This window comes from Scyliorhinus canicula, chromosome 6 (genome assembly GCF_902713615.1).
Source record: "Scyliorhinus canicula chromosome 6, sScyCan1.1, whole genome shotgun sequence".
Classification (NCBI taxonomy): domain Eukaryota; kingdom Metazoa; phylum Chordata; class Chondrichthyes; order Carcharhiniformes; family Scyliorhinidae; genus Scyliorhinus; species Scyliorhinus canicula.
In genome coordinates, this window is record NC_052151.1 from 12475248 (window position 1) to 12484647 (window position 9400).

Here is a 9400-nt window from a genome sequence, read left to right on the forward strand (position 1 = left end):
AGCTCATTGAGGGGGGCCATATAAGCACCTGTGTAGGCTTTGTGAGCCAGTCTTAAGTTGACTGGACTGCTAGCAGCACTGTTTGTTCCTGTAATATTGTTATTGTAAATAAATATTGGTGTGGTGACGGAACTCCTGCCTCCCGTGGATTACTACAGGATGGGAGACTTCAACTTCCCCAATATTGAGTGGGACTCACTTAGTGCTAGGGGCTTAGACGGGGCAGAGTTTGTATGGAGCATCCAGCAGGGCTTCTTAAAACAATATGTAGACAGTCCGACTAGGGAAGGGGCTGTACTGGACCTGGTATTGGGGAATGAGCCCGGCCAGGTGGTAGAAGTTTCAGTAAGGGAGCATTTCGGGAACAGTGGCCACAATTCAGTAAGTTTTAAAGTGCTGGTGGACAAAGATAAGAGTGGTCCTGGGTGAATGTGCTAAATTGGGGGAAGGCTAATTATAATAATATTAGGCAGGAACTGAAGAACCTAGATTGGGGGCGGATGTTTGAGGGTAAATCAACATCTGACATGTGGGAGGTTTTCAAGTGTCAGCTGAAAGGGATTCAGGACCGGCATGTACCTGTGAAGAAGGATAAATACGGCAAATTTCAGGAACCTTGGATAACGAGAGATATTGTAGGCCTAGTCAAAAAGAAAAAGGAGGCATTTGTCAGGGCTCGAAGGCTGGGAACAGATGAAGCCTCTGTAGAATATAAGGAAAGTAGGAAGGAACTTAAGCAAGGAGTCAGGAGGGCTAGAAGGGGTCACAAAAAGTCATTGGCAAATAAGGTTAAGGAAAATCCTAAGGCTTTTTACACGTACATAAAAAGCAAGAGAGTAGCCAGGGAAAGGGTTGGCCCACTGACGGACAGGCGAGGGAATCTATGTGTGGAGCCAGAGGAAATGGGCGAGGTACTAAATGAATACTTTGCATCAGTATTCACCAAAGAGAAGGAATTGGTGGATGTTGAGTCTGGAGAAGGGTGTGTAGATAGCCTAGGTCACATTGAGATCCAAAAAGACGAGGTGTTGGGTGTCTTGAAAAATATTAAGGTAGATAAGTCCCAGGGCAGCACGGTGGCGCAGTGGGTTAGCCCTGCAGCCTCATGGCGCCGAGGTCCCAGGTTCGATCTCGGCTTTGGGTCACTGTCCGTGTGGAGTTTGCACATTCTCCCGGTGTTTGCATGGGTTTTGCCCCCACAACCCAAAGATGTGCAGGCTAGGTGGATTGGCCACGCTAAATTGTCCCTTAATTGGAAAAAACAAATTGGGTACACTAATTTTTTTTTTAAAAGGTAAATAAATCCCCAGGGCCTGATGGGATCTACCCCAGAATACCGAAGGAGGCTAGAGAGGAAATTGCTGAGACCTTGACAAAACTCTTTGGATCCTCACTGTCTTCAGGTGATGTCCCGGAGGACTGGAGAATAGCCAATGTTGTTCCTTTGTTTAAGAAGGGTAGCAAGGATAATCTAGGGAACTACAGGCCGGTGAGCCTTAACGTCAGTGGTAGGGAAATTACTGGAGAGAATTCTTTGAGACAGGATCTACTCCCATTTGGAAGCAAATGGACGTATCAGTAAGAGGCAGCATGGTTTTGTGAAGGGGAGGTCGTGTCTCACTAACTTGATAGAGTTTTTCGAAGAGGTCACAAAGTTGATTGATGCAGGTAGGGCAGTGGATGTTGTCTATATGGACTTCAGCAAGGTTTTTGACAAGGTCCCTCATGGTAGACTGGTACAAAAGGTGAAGTCACACGGGATCAGGGGTGAGCTGTCAAGGTGGACACAGAACTGGCTAGGTCATAGAAGGCAGAGAGTAGCAATGGAAGGGTGCTTTTCTAATTGGAGGGCTGTGACTAGTGGTGTTCCTCAGGGATCAGTGCTGGGACCTTTGCTGTTTGTAGTATATGATTTGGAGGAAAATGTAACTGGTCTGATTCGTAAGTTTGCAGATGACACAAAGGTTGGGGGAATTGCGGATAGCGATGAGGACTGAGGATACAGCAGGATTTAGATCGTTTGGAGAATTTGGCGGAGAGATGGCAGATGGAGTTTAATCCGGACAAATATGAAGTAATGCATTTTGGAAGGTCTAATGCAGGTAGGGAATATAAAGTGAATGGTAGAACCCTCAAGAGTATTGAAAGTCAGAGAGATCTAGGTGTACAGGTCCACAGGTCACTGAAAGGGACAACATAGGTGGAGAAGGTAGTCAAGAAGGCATACGGCATGCTTGCCTTCATTGGCCGGGGCATTGAGTATAAGAATTGGCAAGTCATGTTGCAGCTGTATAGAACCTTATTTAGGCCACACTTGGAGTATCAATTCTGGTCGCCACACTACCAGAAGGATGTGGAGGCTAGAGAGGGTGCAGAAGAGATTTACCAGGATGTTGCCTGGTATGGAGGGCATTAGCTATGAGGAGCAGTTGAATAAACTCGGTTTGTTCTCACTGGAATGACGGAGGTTGAGGAGCGACCTGATAGAGGCCTACAAAATTATGAGGGGCATAGACAGAGTGGATAGTCAGAGGCTTTTCCCATGGGTAGAGGGGCCAATTACTAGGGGCCATAGGTTTAAGGTGCGAGGGGCAAGGTTTAGAGTAGATGTACAAGGCAAGTTTTTTACACAGGGTAGTGGGTGCCTGGAACTCGCTGCCGGAGGAGGTGGTGGAAGCAGCGGCAATAGTGACATTTAAGGGGCATCTTGACAAATACATGAATAGGATGGGAATAGAGGGATACGGACCCAGGAAGTGTAGAAGATTGTAGTGTAGGAGCGTGTGGCAGCATGGTCGGCACAGGCCTGGAGGGCCAAAGGGCCTGTTTCTGTGCTGTACTTTTCTTTGTTCTTTGTTTGTTCTTAGTCAGGAAGCTTGTGAGGATATTTGACAGGGCCTTCGAGCTTAGAACATAGAACATAGAACGATACAGCGCAGTACAGGCCCTTCGGCCCTCGATGTTGCACCAACATGGAAAAAAACTAAAGGCCATCTAACCTACACTATGCCCTTATCATCCATATGCTTATCCAATAAACTTTTAAATGCCCTCAATGTTGGTGAGTTCACTACTGTTGCAGGTAGGGCATTCCACGGCCTCACCACTCTTTGCGTAAAAAACCCACCTCTGACCTCTGTCCTATATCTATTACCCCTCAATTTAAGGCTATGTCCCCTCGTGCTAGCCACTCCATCCACGGGAGAAGGCTCTCGCTGTCCACCCTATCTAACCCTCTGATCATTTTGTATGCCTCTATTAAGTCACCTCTTAACCTTCTTCTCTCTAACGAAAACAACCTCAAGTCCATCACCCTTTCCTCATAAGATTTTCCCTCCATACCAGGCAACATCCTGGTAAATCTCCTCTGCACCCGTTCCAAAGCTTCCACGTCCTTCCTATAATGAGGCAACCAGAACTGTATGCAATACTCCAAATGCAGCCGTACTAGAGTTTTGTACAACTGCAACATGACCTCATGGCTCCGGAACTCAATCCCTCTACCAATAAAGGCCAACACACCATAGGCCTTCTTCACAACCCTATCAAACTGGGTGGCAACTTTCAGGGATCTATGTACATGGACACCGAGATCCCTCTGCTCATCCACACTACCAAGAATTTTACCATTAGCCAAATATTCCGCATTCCTGTTATTCTTTCCAAAGTGAATCACCTCACACTTCTCCACATTAAACTCCATTTGCCACCTCTCAGCCCAGCTCTGCAGCTTATCTATGTCCCTCTGTAACCTGGAACATCCTTCCGCACTGTCTACAACTCCACCGACTTTAGTGTCGTCTGCAAATTTACTCACCCATCCTTCTGCGCCCTCCTCTAGGTCATTTATAAAAATGACAAACAGCAACGGCCCCAGAACAGATCCTTGTGGTACGCCACTCGTAACTGAACTCCATTCTGAACATTTCCCATCAACTACCACTCTCTGTCTTCTTTCAGCTAGCCAATTTCTGATCCACATCTCTAAATCACCCTCAATCCCCAGCCTCTGTATTTTCTGCAATAGCCGACCGTGGGGAACCTTATCTAACGCTTTACTGAAATCCATATACACCACATCAACTGCTCTACCCTCGTCTACCTGTTCAGTCACCTTCTCAAAGAACTCGATAAGGTTTGTGAGGCATGACCTACCCTTCACAAAACCATGCTGACTATCCCTAATCATATTATTCCTATCTAGATGATTATAAATCGTATCTTTTATAATCCTCTCCAAGACTTTACCCACCACAGACGTTAGGCTCACCGGCCTATAGTTACCGGGGTTATCTCTACTCCCCTTCTTGAACAAAGGGACCACATTTGCTATCCTCCAGTCCTCTGGCACTATTCCTGTAGCCAATGATGACCTAAAAATCAAAGCCAAAGGCTCAGCAATCTCTTCCCTGGCTTCCCAGAGAATCCTAGGATAAATCCCATCAGGCCCCGGGGACTTATCTATTTTCACCTTGTCCAGAATTGCCAACACTTCTTCCCTACGCACCTCAATGCCATCTATTCTAATAGCCTGAGTCTCAGCATTCTCCTCCACAATATTATCTTTTTCCTGAGTGAATACTGACGAAAAGTATTCATTTAGTATCTCGCTTATCTCCTCAGCCTCCACACCCAACTTCCCACCACTGTCCTTGACTGGCCCTACTCTTACCCTAGTCATTCTTTTATTCCTGACATACTTATAGAAAGCTTTTGGGTTTTCCTTGATCCTACCTGCCAAAGACTTCTCATGTTCCCTCCTTGCTCGTCTTAGCTCTCTCTTTAGATCCTTCCTCGCTTCCTTGTAACTATCAAGCGCCCCAACTGAAACTTCACGCCTCATCTTCACATAGGCCTCCTTCTTCCTCTTAACAAGAGATTCCACTTCTTTGGTAAACCACGGTTCCCTCGCTCGACCCCTTCCTCCCTGCCTGACTGGTACGTACTTATCAAGAACATGCAATAGCAGTTCCTTGAACAAGCTCCACATACCCAGTGTGCCCAACCCTTGCAGCCTACTTCTCCAACCTACACATCCTAAGTCATGTCTAATGGCATCATAATCGCCCTTCCCCCAGCTATAACTCTTGCCCTGCGGGGTATACTTATCCCTTTCCATCACTAACGTAAAGGTCACCGAATTGTGGTCACTGTTTCCAAAGTGCTCACCTACCTCCAGATCTAACACCTGGCCTGGTTCATTACCCAAAACCAAATCCAATGTGGCCTCGCTCTTGTTGGCCTGTCAACATATTGTGTCAGGAAACCCTCCTGCACACATTATACAAAGAACGACCCATCTAATGTACTCGAACTATATCTTTTCCAGTCAATATTTGGAAAGTTAAAGTCTCCCATAACAACTACCCTGTTACTTTCGCTCTTTTCCAGAATCATCTTCGCCATCCTTTCCTCTACATCCCTAGAACTATTAGGTGGCCTATAGAAAACTCCCAACAGGGTGACCTCTCCTTTCCTGTTTCTAACCTCAGCCCATACTACCTCGGAAGAAGAGTCCCCATCTAGCATCCTTTCCGCCACCGTAATACTGTCCTTGACTAGCAGCGCCACACCTCCCCCTCTTTTGCCCCCTTCTCTGAGCTTACTAAAACACCTAAACCCCGGAACCTGCAACAACCATTCCTGTCCCTGCTCTATCCATGTCCCTGCTTAATCCTTTGTTCCTAATCCTCGGTCTCTCAAATGGGAGAACTGTTGGCGTTAATGAAGAAAAGCTGCATAACATCCTAACGATTGAAGCACAACCAGAGAATTGGCGCCAATCGCGCCCACGCAGTCGCCGCGGCACTGGTCGGGGGCCGCTGAAATAGCCCCCCGTGGCGATTCTCCACGGGCGATGGGCCAAACTCATTTCCAGCTTGGGTCACTGTCTGCGCGGAGTCTTCACGTTCTCCCTGTGTCTGCGTGGGTTTCCTCTGGGTGCTCTGATTTCCTCCCACAGTCCAAAGATGTGCAGGTTAGGTGAATTGGCAATGATAAATTGTCCTTAGTGTCCAAAAAGGTTAGGTGGGGTTACTGGATTACGGGATAGGGTGGAGGCGTGGGCTTAAGTGGGGTGCTCTTTCCAAGAGCTAGTGCAGACTCAATGGGCTTAATGGTCTCCTTCTGCACTGTAAATTCTATGATTCTATTTACAAGGCTTTATCCTTTTTTTCCCCCAATTAGTTTTTTTTCGGATTTTTCCAGTATGAAAACTGGAGGCACTAGTTCAGAAAGTCTGTTATTCTAAAGTCATCCTGTTGTGTTCATTCTTGTATTCACAAATAATTCTTGTTCTGTACTATATCAGTTTTGCATTGAAAGTATTTGTTTTGTTGGGTTATTTGTAATAAAATTTGTACTCTTTATTTTCTTTATTTTCTATTGTCTCTCCATTTCCTTCCGACCAAAATACATCACCTCACACTTTTCCACATTGGTCGGCTCATGAAGAAAGTAAGGAGGTGTGGGATGGAGGGAAATTTGGCCAATTGGATAAGTAACTGGCTATCACATAGAAGACAGAGGGTGGTAGTGGATGGAAAATTTTCAGACTGGAGACCAGTTACCAGCGGTGTACCACAGGGATCAGTGCTGGGTCCTCTGCTATTTGTGATTTTTATCAATGACTTGGAGGAGGGGGCTTAAGGGTAGATCAGTAAATTTGCTGATGACACCAAGATTGGTGGAGTAGTGGATGAGGTGGAGGGCTGTTGTAGGCTGCAAAGAGACATTGATAGGATGCAGAGCTGGGCCAAAAAATGGCAGATGAAGTTTAACCCTGATAAGTGCAAAGTGATTCATTTTGGTAGAAAAAATTTGAATGCGGATTACAGGGTCAAAGGCAGGGTTCTGAGGAATGTGGAGGAACAGCGTGATCTTGGGGTTCATGTCCACAGATCTCTGAAGGTTGCCACTCAAGTGGATAGAGCCGTGAAGAAGGCTTATAGTGTGTTAGCGTTTATTAACAGGGGGCTTGAATTTAAGAGCCGCGGGGTTATTGTGTGCAGTTCTGATCACCTCATTATAGGAAGGATGTGGAAGCATTGGAAAGGGTGCAAAGGAGATTTACAAGGATGCTGCCTGGTTTGCAGGATAGGTCTTATGAGGAATGGTTGAGGAAGCTAGGGCTTTTCTCTTTGGAGCGGAGGAGTATGAGAGGTGACCTAATAGAGGTTTATAAGATAATGAGGGAGATAGATAGAGTTGACGTTCTGAGACTTTCCTCGGGTGGATGTACTATAAGATTCAGGGTGGGAGATATAGGAGGGATGTCCGAGGTAGGTTCTTTACTCCGAGAGTGGTTAGGGTGTGGAATGGACTGCCTGGTGTGATAGTGGAGTCGAACACTTCAGGAACTTTCAAGCGGTTATTGGATAGGCACATGGTGCACACCAGAATGACAGGGAGTGGGATAGCTTGATCTTGGTTTCGGACAATGCTCGGCACAACATCGAGGGGCAAAGGGCCTGTTCTGTGCTGTACTGTTCTATTACAATGAAGACCTCTCAGACGATGATATAGCCAGCATGAAATCTTTTGGTATGGAGGAAAAGCTTAGTACTAACTCACACAATTCAAGTTACTTGCACTTTATGAAACAAAAGAATAGGTGTATTTTTAAACGTACAGTGAATCCCGTTTGAATTGCGATTGTAGCAGCAGTACTGCAGCCGGTCAGTGGACTCTGCCCAAGTCTCAAATTTCCCGCCATGAAGGCAGGCTCTGGCTTCAGAATTTGATGAGCATTGCCATTATCTTACAATCCAACTCATTATTTCTCCCTTTGTGCATTGAAATATTATGCTGTTGAATCAATTTCAAAATGAGATGACGCCTAAAAAAGATGGATGGCTGATGCACTGTAAATGAGTGTATCATATAAATTTATTTTTAAAAAGAATAACATTTATCGCATTTCTTTATAGCTGAATTCACGTTGATACAGTGCTCCCAAATCAGAGAATGTGTTCAGGTATGTGAGATGGTACACAGCCTGTCAAATCTTCAGATCGATTAAGCAGCCTTTTCAAACTTTGGAGCCCAGAATTAAATCTCTGCTTTGAGTTGGAAATGTGCCATTGGACAAACCAGCGATTTCAGCGTCGAGGATGTAAAACTGTTTGCAAGTTAAATTTGCACAGTACAAGGTGGAATTATTTTGTTGCCATGCAACATCTTGGCTTTAAGTATGCAGAACTGAATGCAAGTGAGGAAGATCAAGTGTATTAATTTTGAATGCCTAAAAGTGAGGACAGGCCCACCTGAATAGTAAGTGAATGTGGTGTGTGTCACGAAGGACAGCCATTTGGTAAAAGTGGGTTGCCAGGAAAAAAGTTTGATAAACACAGGTCTATTCAACACTTCCTCCTGGTGAATTTTGAACCCTTCTTGGGATAGAATTTGCTCACTGCCACAATGTTCTGGGTAGCATCTACCTCCTTGGTAAAGATGGGTGCAAAATATTCATTTTATATTTTAGCTATGCTTCCATGTGTAAATTCCCTTTTAGGTCCAGAATCAGCCCTACTCCTTTTCCCACCCGTTCACTATTTAAATACCTATAGATGATTTTGGGATTCCCGTTTAAGTCGGCTGCTGGTCTTTTCTCATTATCCTTCTTCACTTCCTGAATGTGTTTTTCGCCTCCCCTCTGAACCTTCTGTATTTCTCTTGATTCCCAACTGTATTTTCTATCTGAAACCTGTTATAGGGACAGTTTTCTTCCATATCTTACTTTCTATCTCGTTTTTCGTCCAGGGACTCTGGATTTGTTTGCCCTACCGTTTCTTTTTAAGGGAATATACCTTGACCATGTCCGGACCATTTCTGTTTTGGAGATAGCCCATTGATCAGCTAGAGATTTTCCCGCCAACCTTTTGTTCCAGTCTAACCGGCCCAGCTCCATTGATATCAGCTCTCCTGCGGTTATTTATTTTTACTCTGGATTGCCTATTTTCCTTTTCTATCATCATCCTAAACCTTACAATACAATGATCACAGTCTACAAAATGTTCTCCCATTGACTCTTGATCTACTTGCTCATCTCATTTCCTTTTTTCTTTAATTTAGAGTGCCCAATTCATTTTTTCCAATTAAGGGGCAATTTAGCGTGGGCAATCCACCTAGCCTGCACATCTTTGGGTTATGGGGACAAAACCCACACAAACACGGGGAGAATGACCCAGAGCCGGAATCGAACCTGGGACCTCAGTGCCGTGAGGCAGCAGTGCTTACCACTGCGCCACCCTGCTGCTCCTCTCATCTCATTTCCAAGAACCAGGTCCAACATTGCACCCTTGCTTGTTCAACTGGACACATACTCTGCAAGGAATTTTCATGAATACATTCGAAGAACCATTTCCCTCTCTGCTTTTCATATGACCACTGAACAAAGTGT